This window comes from Crotalus tigris, unplaced genomic scaffold, assembly GCF_016545835.1.
Source record: "Crotalus tigris isolate CLP2741 ecotype Arizona unplaced genomic scaffold, ASM1654583v1 scf7180000018371.15429387391:27106975, whole genome shotgun sequence".
Lineage (NCBI taxonomy): Eukaryota > Metazoa > Chordata > Lepidosauria > Squamata > Viperidae > Crotalus > Crotalus tigris.
This window is the reverse complement of record NW_024096970.1, coordinates 10,305,886-10,321,755: the sequence shown is the minus strand read 5'-3', so window position 1 is coordinate 10,321,755 and position 15,870 is coordinate 10,305,886. Positions and strand designations below refer to the sequence as shown.

General features: G+C 36.2%; 1 long non-coding RNA gene across 1 annotated transcript; it reads left to right on the top strand.

Annotated features, from left to right (window-relative positions):
• The first annotated feature begins 5,587 nt into the window (after window positions 1-5,587).
• LOC120311862 lies at window positions 5,588-14,338 on the top strand. The gene is made up of 3 exons (XR_005557748.1): window positions 5,588-5,797; window positions 6,471-6,606; window positions 13,706-14,338. It is a non-coding gene; the product is annotated as an uncharacterized LOC120311862 (long non-coding RNA).
• The last annotated feature ends 1,532 nt before the right edge of the window (window positions 14,339-15,870 follow it).

The window sequence follows — 15,870 nt, the reverse complement described above, 5'->3', positions numbered from 1 at the left end:
GTGTGAGAGAAAGAGAGTGAAGACAGCTCCTCCCTAATAGTTTCCAAAGTATATTCTTTATGTGTTGGTAGTGTACTTTACAGCAAGATTTCTATCTTTAGGTGAGAAATAAATAAAGACTTACAAGAATCTCAATGTGTCTTTTTTGGTATTTGGAGCCTGTCATAAACTGGCATAAACATCAGATAAATAAACACTGGTATCAATCTGTTCCAAGGATTATATATTTGATTCTCAAGTATCTGATAGATCTCCTCCCTTCAAAATAAGTTTCTCTGAAGTCTAATAAAGCTAATGTCTCATTCAAGTCTTGATAACTTCATGGATACATCTTTGACATTTTCTGAGCAACAGTAGAAAAGTGTGTTGACATTTGCTTTTTTCTGAGATGTTTTTCAATTGCTTTGCCTCACCTAAAGGCTAATATTTTCTGATGGTCTCCTACTTAAATGCAAATCTGGTCTGACTCTCAGATTAAGATAATTAAGGGACTTCTACCTAGACTGAATTTTCTGGTGGCCAACAAGCATGTTTTGTTAATACAGGTTTAATATTTAATGTGTGTAAATCAGCCCACATATTCTAGCTCTTCCAATGAACTTGGGAATGTCATCCTTCTATTTCTAGAAACTTGCATGCTCTTCTGCTATCTAAGATTCCCATTTTAGTGGGAGTGAAGCTTGTTTAAACATTTCATTTTCTGTCTCTCTTCTCCACAGTGGCCAGTAAGCCGCTCACTAAGCACAGCGCAAAAGCCAAATCAAGACTTCCTCCATTGAGAAATGGAAACCCTTGTAAAAGATTCTGGACGACCACAAACAAATGAAAGAAATAACATTCCATATGGATGGTTGGATGTGAAGCTGGGTGTTCATTTTCATGAAGATGGCAATTAACCAGAAATTATACTCGTGAATTTAAAACGGATCCTTTTTTTTTTTCCAGCTCTGCAGAAGGCCTGAGCTTCAAAGCCATCCTTGCTTCAAAGTCAAAGCTTCCATGAAAGACGTCCCTGTGATGAATCATTCAATGCTTTTAAAACATTTTTCTTTGCTTTTCCTGCTGCCAGCTATTTGCAGCTGGAATATCTGTCAGACAACCAAATATTTCAGATGGAATTTCGGAGAACGACAATCAATTTGGCCCCAGTTGGTCTCCTTCTTTGATCGCCTGTGTGCACTGTCCTTGGTGCTGAACCGGGGGTGACTCTACAGAGCTTCCACCAAAGGTCCTGCCAGGCAGACAGAGAAGGACATCTGAAGTCCATCTCTGAAAGCCAATGGAAGACAGCTCCATCCCCCTAGAGGCCATCTTAATCAGATCAGCAGCTGTCCACATGGTTGGCACCTATCAGCAGCTTCCAGCACAGGTGATATTGCTCCCTGCTCTTGGCAGCTGACTCTGGGCACATGGAGTCAGTATTCAAATGGCCTTTTCTGCTCTAAATGAGGCTCCCAAGAGTTGCAGAAGGACACGATATATTTACTTGTATGATTTTGTTGGAACCAGAGTGGAAAGAATGGTATCAACTTAAGCTAATGGGGCATTATGGATGGATTCCATTTTCTCTTTCTCTTTCTCTCATTCTCTCTCACACATTCTCTCTCCCTGTCTTTCTCTCTGTTATGAAAAGGAGCTTCTCCTATGTTAGCACACTCTTGCAGTCTCCCACCCTTTTCTAACAGGGTTGACTTGATTCAGGTCCTGTCAATAAAGCAATAACATCTAGTGCTGTGATGGCGAACCTTTTGAATTTGCAATGTCAAAAATTCAGAAAATGCCTAACTTGATTCTGCTGGCATGTCACACACACACACACACACACACCAAACAAAAGAGAAAACAAGTCTCTATATCACCCGTCCACCCCAATCTAAGCCACCCTGAACAGCATCATGCAGCAGCAGTTCGAAAGCTGGGCCTGAAGTACAGCCCAGGACCTCACTTTCAGCCCTACTGCCACCACCGCCACTCAAAATGGACACCTTGCACCATTCCCCAAAGTGTGTGAGTGCAGCCTCCAATAATCACCTAAGAATGGAACATGCTTTCAAGAATAGTTGTTGGTGAATGCTGGTATGTCACCCAAAACATCATGGTATGTCATCTTTGACATGTGTGTCGTAGGTTCGCCATCACTAATCTAGTAGGATTCAGGAAAGGGGTCTCTTCTATTGCAGCACCTGCAGTTTGGGACAGCAGTATTCATACAACCGTTACCTTGTCCTTCTTCAAGTAATCTTTACAAACTCAGGTTTTCCCAAAGCTTTGCGTTAGGGGCTTGGGAGGGCAACTTTGAATTGGGGGCAATGTAGTTGTAAGTTAAGTTGTCACTTGGAGAGTGGTTGTTTTTTAAACAATTATTTCTTTTAACTGTAAGCCCCCCCCCAGAATCATGTTGGACTAGAGTGGACTAGAAATTCAATCCCTCCATCCATCTATCCAACCATCTATCAATCCATCTTCCCGGAGGATTTATGGTGAAGGCAGAGAAAGCTCTGGGAGGGTGGGGGGGGGCGGGTGGCCTCCCTCCCCTACTACTCCTCCCCTCTTCATAACCTCTTGCTTCTAAAAACAATTGAAACCAATATCTATTAACAATTAATCTTTTCCTGTTAAATGTGTATTTGTAAAAGGGCCTATACAGAATGAAACAGATTGATAAGAAAAAGTTTTTATTTTTAGACTATTTTAAAAATATTTTGTTTATAGATCCTTGAAGATTCTGGTTTGTGCAAATGATCTGGTCTTTCTTTTATAGACTAAGAAGTTTACTGCATTTAATTTTTTTGTTTTCATAATTCTTTGAATTTTCAGATACAATTCTTGATTTAAAATATGCATAAACTTAAAAAGAATATTTTAAGTTTAAATGCAGTTGAATACAGTTTAAAATAGCTTTAGAATGAAACTTTTTTATGAGCATCACTTTGGTACTGTGGTTAAGACATCAGGTAGAAACTATGAGATTCTGAGTTCTAGTCCTACCTTAGACCCAAAGCCAGCTAGCTGCCCTTGGGCCAGTCCCTCTCCCTCAGCCCTAGGAAGAAATAAATGGCAGAACACTTCTGAAAAACCTTGCCTATCAAACTGCAGGAACCTTTGTAGGAATCAACACTGACCTGTCGGACAACCGTATATTAAAATCATCCATGTTTTATTAATACTACATTAAACATAATGCATTACTATGTCTTTTAAAAACTTTATAGACAGGTGTAGAAATGGGTCAGAGTAAACTTACAGATAAACACATCTGGAAATAGTCTGATTTGTTCATCCAATTTTTATTCCTATTAGGTGATGTATAATATAGAAACAAATTAGTACAGTAGTGTGGAAATGGGAAAACAAATCAGCAGTGTAAGATCTCAGTATCTAGAAAAGTATATTGGAGCAGAATGTCACACCTATTAACATTAACTTTTTTTAATTAAGTGCATGATCAGTGCTAACTCTCTGTGTACATAATGGTAGTTATCTTTAGGCCATCTATTTATAAATATGTACTGCCTTTGATACAAAAATGATATGACCTGCAAAAAAATTGAAAGCACCTTTTCAGGTTTTTTTGAGACAGAAGAAAAACAATCTCTCAGCTACAGAATATGGAAATCAATAAAATACTATCTTATAATTGCTCTAAACTATCTATAGGTAGGCTGTAAGGGAGGGATTGTTGGAATCAATCCAGTGAAATCTTTCCAAGTTATTTTTTTCTCTCCAAGTGATTTTTCTCCCCTGTTGGAGGAGGGAGTTAATTATTTATTAGTGAATGAAGTATCAATTTCTGTTTAAACATCGATCGAGTGATGCCAAATATTAGTCAGTTCCTAATAATTTTGAGGGATTCAAAAGATAATAAAAGTAATAGTCCATTACATTACTCACTTCAGCAAGATTGTAATGAACATAATAAATTCCAGATCAGGGTTATAACAACTTCCATCTATTTAAAATGAACTTGTAGGTTACTTTCATTAACTATGTATATGGAGAAAATGATCTGACATATTACTTTAAAGAGCCGTAAAACTGATTAGAAGGAAATATGCTTCTCAGATAGTGATTTTGGCCGCTGGGGACATTTTATCCCAGGGAAGAGAGAAGAGGGCCAGACGCCGGAGGGATACAATGACAACAGTTTCAGCGAAAGAAACTAAAACTTTCCATTATTTGTGCTTAAGAAAGGAAGCCTCTTCTTAATAAGGCTGAAGGATCCTTCTCCATGCTACAGGCAATTTCTGCCTCAAAACGAAACTCTCCCTGCCCCTGGAATGGCCTTTTGGCAGCCCAGGGGAAGGCTGAGGTATTAAGGGGAACTCTGCCCTCATTGCAGGAAAGAGGCAAGGGAGCTAGCACTTGACTGCACTATAGAAATTACTGCGGCACCTAGAATGCTGGATCTATTTATCAATTTCATTGCAAGGAGAGAAGGGGGAGAGGAGGGAAAAAAAAAAAGAACCCATAAGTCTGCCTTTTCAGCTATATGCTAAATCTAGACTCCCAAGCCGGTCATGTGTATTATGAAGAGCTTTGGAGAAAGTAATACTAATGATTTATACCTAATTGAATCTCTGAGTGATTAAAATGCTCATAATGAATGAAAAACATCCTTCTAATACTCCATATACACACATAGGGAGAGAGAAGAGAAAAAAACACCAAATGGTTCCCTCTCCTCTTTGTAGAAGGTTTCTTGGTTAGTGACCAGGCCATTACACCCATGGCTTTTATCATAGCTCAGCTGAAACAATGTCATTATTAATTCTCAGATCATCCAAAAACTATTGAATTCATGGACCAGATGAGAAGAAGATATTTAAACACACACAGTGAAAAATTATTCACCCCCAGATATACATCTGGACAACTGAATTTAGAAAGAAGGAAAGGCAGGCAGGCAGGCAGATCTGTCTAAAACAAAGTATTGATTCATGGAAACCAGCTCCAATAAGACAGTCCCATAACTCCAAATACATGGAAAAATCTAAACTCTGCACAAATGGTTTTATTCCTAACCTTATCCAGCTGTTCCATCTTATTTAAAAAGCAACAGAGGAAAGCACCCACAGAGGCTATAGAAAGATGATCAGTTGGAAAATACCCCCCTTCATTGAGTTCTAAGCTTTTTATCAATATTATTTTATTTTTTAAAAAAAGAATTAATTTTCTTTATCATTATATCCAAATTGCATTGAGTAAATTTTAAATGGTGAACTATTTTAATATTTTATGTGGAAACTTAATTTCTGATGTGTTTTAAAAAACTATTTTAGCTCTTGTTATCCTGTCTATTAATTTACAAATATATCCAAGACATTTTTGAGAAATGTCCACTTTTACATATTATAAGCTATATGGGATCTTGTTATAAATTAGGAATCTATAAATCCTTCTGTGACTAATAAGATAGTTTTATGGAATACATTTGGAGAAGCATTAGAAAATCCTGTTTCCTAACAAAATTTCTCCAAAGTTCTCTGCTCAGGTTTTTTTTGTTTTGTTTTGTTTTTTGTTTTCGGTCATTCTTAGGACAATTTGGAATCTTTTTGGATTGCCTTGGATGATGAGACATCTCTGAAGAGTTCTGTAGTCTCATTAATAATCTAACCTAGTCTGCAGCCTTTGTAGCTTTCTTAGCTGAGTTCCACCAATTTTTCTTCCTTGAAAAAAAAAAAAGAAAGTGGAAGAAAAATTCAGCACAATGCGATAAGAAACTGTCAGCAGGAGACAGGAAAGATGGTCATACAAGGATTTCCATTATTGACAAAGAGAGATTATGAACAAGAAAAAGGTGAGTCAATTTCACTTTTGAAATGAATGATTCTCACTAGGAATATGAAAAATATGCTGATCTTGACCAGATTTGAAATTGTTGTACTATATCCTCTGTTTATATAATAACTTGAGACAAATGGTGTGCAAAATGTTTCAAATCTGAACCTTTTTGAATTCCAAACCCCTGATTCAAACTTGAAACAGTTATTTGAATTTGAGTGGCTGTTTTCATATTTGGAATAGGCTTTGTCAATAGTTTTAGAAGTGTTTTGATTTTCAAACATCTGTTCCAAATTAAAGCCACTCTTCTTCAAACTAAAACACTTCTAATAGGGCTGAAATAGCCATTTTGAAAACAAAACAAATTTGAAATACTTTGAATCTGAAACATTTTGTTTCTCTGTACCCAAGACCCAAATCATTGGCATCCTTGAGACATTTGAATTGTTTTTATCCCAAGTTACGTTCACGTTTTAGCAAGCTAGAAGTTTAATTTTATACTCAAGCCTACCTCACATAGGAAACTATTTTGAGGTCAGTTATTTTATGTTGAAAGTTGTGTTTGTTAAATTACTCGATTATGACTGTTATTTACAGATTTAATACTGTGTTCTGACATTTTATTCTATTTTGTGATTGTGGGCATTTTATTGTTGATGCTTCCTAAATTGTATTCTAAACTGTTGCAGGCTGTTTTATGCCAGGAACATATGCTTTATAAATATGATAAATGAAACATACCAGAAAATTCTTTTCTATATAATATTGGCAAGGCATTTGGACATGCACTTTCAGGAAGCTCTGATATTCAGGCAGAAATGGAATGTAAGTCCTTTCTTTTCTTTTCTTTTTTCCTATGTTATATTGGTCTTGAAAGTGTTGAGGGCACAATGGAAGCATTTCTAAGAGCATGGATTTGACCTGAGTAATGATTAGTAGAAAAGTTTTATTTATAATAAAAAGGAGATTTCCTTAAGGAAATACATTCTAGACACCGACACAGCCTAGAGAAAGTCAAAAAGGATCTACTTTTTGTCATAGTCCCTTGGGGGGAAAGAAAGAAGAAAACCATTTGAGATAGCACTCTCGCAGATAAAGCATAAGTGAAATGATAGACAAAGAGGGGGCACATAGTAAATCCTTCACTCTCTAACTATAACCTATTGCCCTCTTGTGGTCAGTAGGTCAAGAGGTGTTGAAGAGTCATTGCCCTTAAGTCACCCTTGCAATGGTCTAGGGGATAGGGAAAGTTAACTATTTTCCTGTTGCTGCAAGCAATAGAAGGAAATTATTTGGACCATCCATTGATGCTGCAGGCCTTCCCTAATCCTTCTGTGCTGGCCCTCTAACTTCTCCCTTTCAAATCTTTCCTAATCTCTAGTGTTAAATGATGTGATACTCTTCCCCACAGTGGCTAGGAAGACAATCTGAGGTCAGATCTCTTCTGAGGATGGGCCCATATTTGCACAGAGAGATCTCATCTCTTATCTACCTCTTGGATGCAGGATTGGAGTATAAGGCTGCAAAATTATGATGCAAGTGAAACTATCAAGTCGATGTACTTTAACTGAAGGGAAACAATGGACACAGCATTAGAAATAGAACTGGAGAAAAACCGAATAAGTGGATAGTGGGAATTAATTGAATAAATAAAGAGAATAGAATTTTGCTTTTATATATTCATATTAACAATGTTTATTATACTCAAGCAACTTTATTTTGAAGCAGGACATCATTATTTATGTTTGTTTATATGGATAATGTTCATGTAAAATTTCAATAAACTTTACATGAACCACTTTTAATATTTTAATGTACACATCTGATTTTCTATTTTCTCTCTCCACCACTATCCCCAATCTTCTTTCTAATATATCTCTAAGTTCAGTTTTTTCCTCTTTATTTTCTCTCTTCCTTCTCTCAGGAATGTCATAGATGAGCTGAGCTGAAGCCTTCGATAGTGCAAGGGTAGATCTGTTTGATTCTTTTTAAAAAAATATTTGCAGCATTTAATAAATTCTGAGCATTTTAGGAATGACAATAATAGTTATAGTTAAAACTGACTGGGACTTGTGCGAAGCATTTCTATATGTTGGTATATTCTTTTTTTTTTTTTTTTTACTTAAAATTGAATCCTTTTGCTGCATGTTGGTAGTGGAAGATTCCTTAACATGCATTTTCAGGGTGAAATGAATTCTTATCTCTAGTTATTTTTTATTCTTATTTAAGAATATATCCTGCATGTTTTCTCTTAGTGCTTCAACACTCTTTATTGTCCTTCAATGAGTCATAACAAATGATACAATTTATAAATTCCATATCCAGCAGAGAACTTGAATCTACTGAAGGATATAGAACAGCTATTTCTAGCAGTTGAAAGTTCTGGTTTCTTTAGTTTTAAACATTCTAATTAAGAATTAATTTTGACATAGAAAATCATTACAAATTATTCTTAGATTTCATCATATTCATTGATGCTGAGCTCTTAGAAGGCATGGGAACTGCCTTATCAGATGCTGAATGCCGATTGCTATCAGGAACAGGCTGTTGTCATGGATAATAAAGGGGAAAAACAGGTGTCAGATGAACTGCCTGATTAATAGAGCATTACTTACGATGTCGTTGACCCAAAACACAACCTTTGGGTCTAATTTTGCTTGTCATGCTGGCATCAGCCTGGAACGATGCCACTGAGGCCAGTGTTACTAAGAACAGGCTTGGAGTGCAATTTAATCCTCTGCCTATTTAGACAGAATTCTACTGAGTTCAGTGAGTTTATATCAAGGTAACTATACTAGAGACTGCAACTCTAAGCTTTTTTAAAAAGTCTCAACAAGATTTTTGGAGCAAAATAACTTCTGATACCATTAAGAAAATCCTAGGTTCTATCCATATAATTCCACTCCTCACATCTGAATATAATTAAGTCATTATTAGCAGGAGAGCAAGACTTTTTTTCAGCCTAGAATGATGATAACCTTTAGTAATTTCAACATTTGAAGGAGCATAGCTAATTATAATTGTAACAATTTATTAAATTTATATGCCATCCAACTCCCAGCACCCTTCCCTCCTCTGCCCCTTATTTTCTTGTTCCTCTCTTCTATTTTCAAAGGGCCAACCAGACAGAAATTTAACTGTGCTGCTTTTATGGGCATAGATCATTCTGACTGCATTTTCTTTTCCCTATCTCTGTTGAAGAGTTAGCATCATATCTCCAATATGCATTTGAGAGAGTGTTGCACATGCACAAATGGTTTTCCCTCTCTGTCACTGAAATTTTAAAAAACATTGAAGTAATTTATAATTATGTTGACAATCCTCTCCACCCCTGCAAACCATTATTTAGATGCCTTGAGGTATGCAGCCATTTTATGAGAGCTGGATCCTATAGAGAAATTAAGGTCAAAGAAATCTGTTTTTATCTTTTCAAACAATCAGTCCGTATGGTAAATGGGTGCAATATAACGGATTCTGAGGGTTTTGAATTACCCTCTGTGATTCATCTATGCTTGTATTAGCAAACTTGCTTGTTCTCCAATGCTTTCATGTTTAATTGGGAGAAAAACTTTACTGATTTTTAAAAAGTCATTTGCTGACTTACTTGAAAAGGGACTACATGCTGGGGTCATTTTAGTAACACATATCTCCAAAGTCAACCTAAATAAACACCTATTCATTCACAACCAGATTCTGATAGGCATATGTAGCAGAGTGCTATGGACATATTTCTGGCCTTCTAAGATATACACACCAATACAAGTAAGTAAATAAATAACATATTCTACTTTTTTAAAAAACAAAAAAGTATGTGATCAAAGTTTGTGGTTTTGCAAATGGAAGGCTCTTTTCAATTGGAAAGAAAATAAAATTCAGTGACATGTTATTTCTGAAGGAACAGAGAAGAGGATTCCAAGTCCCCCAAGGTTTAGTATCCTCTAAAACAGCTTGTTAACAGTAACAGAGTCTAGGAAAAAAAAAACAAGGATAGAGAAGCTAGATGGACAGATATATAATTTAAAGTTTTAAAGCAGTGGTTTTGAATTTTTGTAGATCAAAGCAGCATCATTATTTTCAGTGCCCAAATTTTAAACAGTGAGGTCAAGAGTTTTCTAAGTCTGTCCTGCCACAACTCCTTAGATGCATCACTTCAATTGTTACTTTCCTAGGTACATATATATTGCTGGATGTTTCAACACTCCAGAAATCTGTTTCCTGGATTATCCTTGATTACTCTTTTAATACAAATATAACTTTGTCCACCATACAGAATAACAGGATAACAGAGTTCAAAGTCCATCTTTTTAGGTCTTAAAATTGGTAACTGGTTGAATTGTTTTTACCAGAACTGTTTTCCTAATGTGTAATGGTATAATAGGAACGACAGGGAGAAGATATGAAGAAGAGGGGCAGCCAAGGGAATAATAAGATAGAAAGCAGCTTAGCCCAGATTAGGAATGTGGACCACATACTGTAAGTAGCTCAGCAGGGATCCTCCCTAGTTTCTAGAGGGGGGAGGAGAGAAATGTATTTTCAGACTTGCAAGATTCATACAGTAAAACTCATCTGGCTATGTTCCTGTCTGGTCTACCTTGCAACTCTGACATAATGTTTATCTAGCAATCTATTAATCTCTAACATCTAATTCTTAGTGTCAAAGGAGATCAGCGTTTGCATAATGTATAAATATGCACTGTGTATTCAAGTATTAGTAGAGTGGCATATTATGCAACCCTAACCAGTTCCCAATTTCTTCAGTTCTTACATATCCACTTACTCATCTTTCCTCATAGGACTTGATGGAATTTGCTTTCCATACAGCTGATCATCTTTATTGCTCTTCTCTGATCATGCAAAGCATGAGAGCCTGGAATGAAAAAGAAAATAAACAATAGAATGAATCTAGAACTAGTTTGGAGGCAACCTTTCTTATTCAGTTTCAGATACCAATAATGGAATCAGATCTTGCTAATTAAACCTGGCATTTTAAACTCATAATTCTAAAGTATTTCAGCTTGTTATTCCTCATCTCTGTGTTCATCCACTGGGAAAGATACAACTTTATGTTAAATAAGGATGAGCATATATTTTACAAAAGAGGATCCTCTGTTGGATGTTCTATCTAGAACAAGTCTAGCTTGGAGGTAAAGGATCCCACACAAGGAGAACAGCCACATACTTGAAATTGCTTATGAAAAGTTAACTCTAGGTGGGCTGACAAGGTTACCCAATGATGCTCATTGCAGTTATTGAGAGATGTATCTTTATTTAAATTATAGTTATTGTTTCTAAATTATGCAATTTGCATAAAATATGTACATTTTATTCAAAGTAACAATCTACTTGGGCCTTTCATGGAGATGATTCATTTCCTCAGTTTGGGAAAAGGGAGAAGTAACCCGCAACTGTATTTTTGACTTAGAAAATTCTGCAAGAAGAAGTAAACAAGCAGAACTAAGATAAATCCCAAGAAATATGGCAGAGTTAAGCAAAGAGGGTCTTCTCTGATATCTTTTCTGGGCAGTATCCCCAGAAAAGCAAGAACTGGAACACATATTGTGATGACCTCAGATGATTTAACTTTTCTTTATTTTATAGTTCACCTGGCACAAAAGAGTACCTGAAAAGTAGATGACAATAGATGAACTGCAGGAAACAAGGATTTGTCCCAGATAACATGATCAAACTTTTTTTTAACATAGTTCAGTTTAAGCTGTACTGATTCCCAGAAGGTTCCCTTCCTCTTCAAGGACTAGTTAGCTGTACAAACATATCATTTGCTTTTTGCATGTCTTTGAAGTATTCTCAAAACACAAGAGTAATAATTGGATACTCTCACCTCACCTGGCCTGCACAGCTTGGGTCATGTATGTAAACACCCTAGTCAAATAACAACCCCAAAATTTAATTTATTTCCACCCAAACAAGTTCTTTTATCATAAAGCAATAAATTTGTCTTGGTGCTAGCAATTTGTTATGGGTGACATAACATTGCAAATTGATTAATCGCTACTGTATAGGACAAAATGAAAAAAGCAAGAAATTATTATGAATAGCGTCCATCTGATACAGTAGGGATTCATTATTCAAAAGTGTTTGCTAGTGGTTAGCTATCCCCCTGCTGCAAATTACATTTATTTGCAGACTTCCTACATCATGCGTATACAAATCTACAAACATGCATTTATTAAGACATAGAATGAAAGCTATTAAAATATGAAAAATGGTTCTTCCTTGCTTTTTAAAAAATATTATTTTTATATGTAGGTATGCTACTGCTATGCTCATGCATTTGTTGATTTTAGGCTTTGGCTGCTGAACTAGTCCTACAATTTAACGACACTTAACTGTTCATTTTTACCTTTTCACATGTAGATTTCACATCTCTTTTGTAGTCAAATGTAAGAGCTGAAATGTGTTAGAAAAGGAGATATTTGTGTTTTTTCATAGGCCAGTGGTGGCGAACCTATGGCACGCGTGCCAGAGGCAGCACTCAGAGCCCTCTCTGTGGGCACACATGCCATTGCCCCAGTCCTAGGCCTTCAGCTGGGTTTTATAAAATCTTTTCGCTTTAGGCCTCCACCGCCGTGTGCAAAAAAAAAAAGGTTCAATCAATCAATTTCAACTTCTCGCAGGGAAAAAAAAAGATCTCGCAAAGTTGAAATTGATTGATTGAACTTTTTAGTCCCACCCAGTCTGCCGTTACCACCTCAGCCACACCTACCCAATGGGCCACACCCACCCAATGGGCCACACCCACCCGGCACCCGACGATACGTAAGTGGGTTTTGGGTTTCAGTTTGGGCACTCAGTTTCTAAAAAGTTCGAAATCACTGTCATTCGCCATCACTGTCATAAGTGGGTTTTGGGTTGCAGTTTGGGCACTCAGTTTCTAAAAGGTTCACCATCACTGTCATAGGCTTTTAATGTTTAAAATAAGGGTGAGAGATCTTTTCAATTGAATGTCATTTTAAAGTAATCATAAGGACTTTCAAAGAATTGAAATGCAAGAGGAGATGCATGTAGTATACTTATAATGTGGCTAAGAAAAGGTTAATATTCCAAGTGTAGAACATTCCAGGTATAATATGCCAAGCATGGCAATATTCAAAATCTAGAAATTAGAAGTTAATAATTTTGCTCTTAAGTTAAGAAATGTCATCATACAATGCATTGTTTTTGTATCATTAACTGATCCAATTGTCCATTGTCTATGTTATGGTAATCTGAAATCCTCAAACTCCATATCTCTTCCATGTCTCCTCCTCCTTAAAGGTGACTCATGGAGCCCTCTCAGATTGTGCTGTTGAAATTTGAAACACAACAGTCCAAATACACTAGTCCACCTGATAGATCATCACTTTAAAAAAATTAAACAGAATGACCAAAGAGAATTTAGACGTTGTAATGCACAATTTTTTATTCAATTTTTGATGGTAAAGGAGAGTTTTCTTTCAGGGCTTAAAAGATCATAAAGACATACCTGAACTCAAAGGAATTGTACTCGCTGTCTGTCTGTCTCTCAGTCTCCATCCCTCCCTCTCTCCCTTCCTCTCTCTGTCTCTTTCTCTTGCACACATATCCCCACTACCACCACACACTTTTGCTTATACACATTTTTTATTAGTCTGTTAAGAATTTTTTTCAAATCTTATCTTGAAAAGAACTCAAGTTGAGGCCTGTCTACTTTTTGATCACTGAACTAGTTTACTAACAGGCTGTATGCAATGTAAATATGAAATGGTAGATTCCTTCTTGGCTAAGACACAAAGGATGAATCTGGTGATTGATTTTAAATTAAGCACTGGGCAAAGATGGATTTGCATAGCATCTGCATTTGTTAAGGTGTATAACATCTGTATATCCTAAGGTACAATTATTGCTATAATTAAAGAATTAACTATGCTCTATCTTATTGTTTCAGGGAGAACTGCGACTGTATGACTACATGTCTACTATTAAGGCATTTTTGATGGACAGTTCCCTCTTCTGATTTTTAAACAATAAACTTGGGCACCTCAGTTAATGCAAGGATGGGCAACCTGATTGCCCTGTGGCTGCAGGCAGTCTTTGAGCTAATATCATGCAGGGTTTGTTCTAATTTCAGGACCTCTGTGAAAACAAAAAAGGCTGAAGACAGATCTTATTAAAAGGTATCAATTCCTTCCTGGCAGCCAGTAGAAAGCGAGAGAGGATAGAGGGAGGAGAAAAAAGGTGTCAAAATAATAGAATGAGAGTAAGCAAAAGAAGAGTGTCTGAGAGAGAAACAGAAGGAATGTCAGAGAGATAATAGTTGCTTCAGTTCTCCCATTTCACACCCCCCAGGAATGTATGGCCTTCAAAAATCAAATTTTCATCCCTGAGCTAGTTAACTTTTTACTGGAAGGTTGTCTCTCTTATAAAGTAAGATGCGGTGACTCTACCATCTTAACAACAGTAAAAAATGGAATCCGATATCATTAACCTCATCAAAGAATGTGATAATATAATCACCTTTCATTGAACTATCAAATATTCAAGTCATTATTTAAAACTAAAAGTCCTTGAAATCCAGGCATAATCTAAGTAATACTGTTAGGATCTGACTACAAGAAACAACAGAAGAAGCAAACAAGAAGAGCTCAGCATTTTATGTAATATGACCTAAAACAGAGGAAGTTGTTTGCTCTGGGGTGCTGTTATTGAGCATGCAAGCATGGTGGACAGCTGGTTCCATATGCTCAATTTCTCCCTGACATCCCATTTTCTTTCTTGGTCTCTTACTTTGTCAAATGGGCAGTGGCATACAGCACAATCTCAATGCTTGAAAGGATTGAGTACTTTTCCAAGGTTGCCTATACAAAGCTACCAATTTCCATATTATACATTGTAAAGGTGAGAGAGAGAGAGAGAGAGAGAGAGAGAGAGAGAGAGAGAGAGAGAGAGAGAGAGAGAGAGAGAGAGAGATGGTATGAGCACCAATGATAGCTAGACTTTGTTTAAAATACTCACCAGGTAGCTAAGGCAGCAGATTCTACATTTATGCAACTTTGATTGCATCTTGGGAATATTTGAAACACTGTTGTGTAATGAAAAGTTAATCTTACTTGCTGGGAAATGCATTTAGATAGCATTTTCTGCCTTTTATACTGAATGCCTGCTATAGCTCATTGATCATGCCCAAAGAGCATAGATCCATTGGGAGCCTTCTGTACTTAACAGAACATTCTTCTGGCAGAATATGGGAAGACATCCTTTCACAAAGATATGGACACTATAGACAGCCTTAGACAACAAACAATAAAGACATTCTTTGGAATAAGTGCTAGTTAATATAGTGGAAATTATTACAAATAAATACAATCCCATTGTTGGCTTTAATAACTAATGATAAAGAAGGATTATGTTGATGGCATATTCCAACATAATAATAGTGGCAGTGTGGACTATGCACAGAATAGTTGTTCATGCTTGCCTTCTTTATCGTATGATTTCTTTACTTTTATATAATATTGTTTTCCACTGGTATTTGACATAGTAAACTTGTTTAAAGATTATGTGAGTGGCAAAATTCCCAAAAAATAATAGAGGCAATATATAACTGTTCTGATGATTCCTTCCTTCCTTTATACATTTCTAGACTTTACTATAAGTTCAGAAATATATTAAAAACCAAACACAACACTTGCTGAAGCCTATGAAAGAGATAGATAACATGAAAATAGGATGGATGGCACATAGCAGTAGTTAAGTAGAAGTGAAATTCTGGATTCTTTTTTAAAAAAAAACAACTCTAATTAAACTTGTATAAGAATATGCATTTTAGCAAAGCAGGATTAGGAAGAGAAAAAGAAAGAAATAAGAAAAAAAGGGGGAAAAGGGTAGGGCCACTATTTAAAGAAGATGGTAGAAAAATAATAAGTGACAGGGACATGGCAGAGCTCTTTAACTCTTTCATATGTTCAGGATCCAGGCAAATACAAACCAGCCAATCTAAATTGACACTGAGCAATGCTCTTGAAAAGATTGTTCAATGGTGAAGTATTAATACCACTCTACAATGCCTTGGTAAGGCCACACTTGGAATATTGCATCCAGTTTTGGTCACCA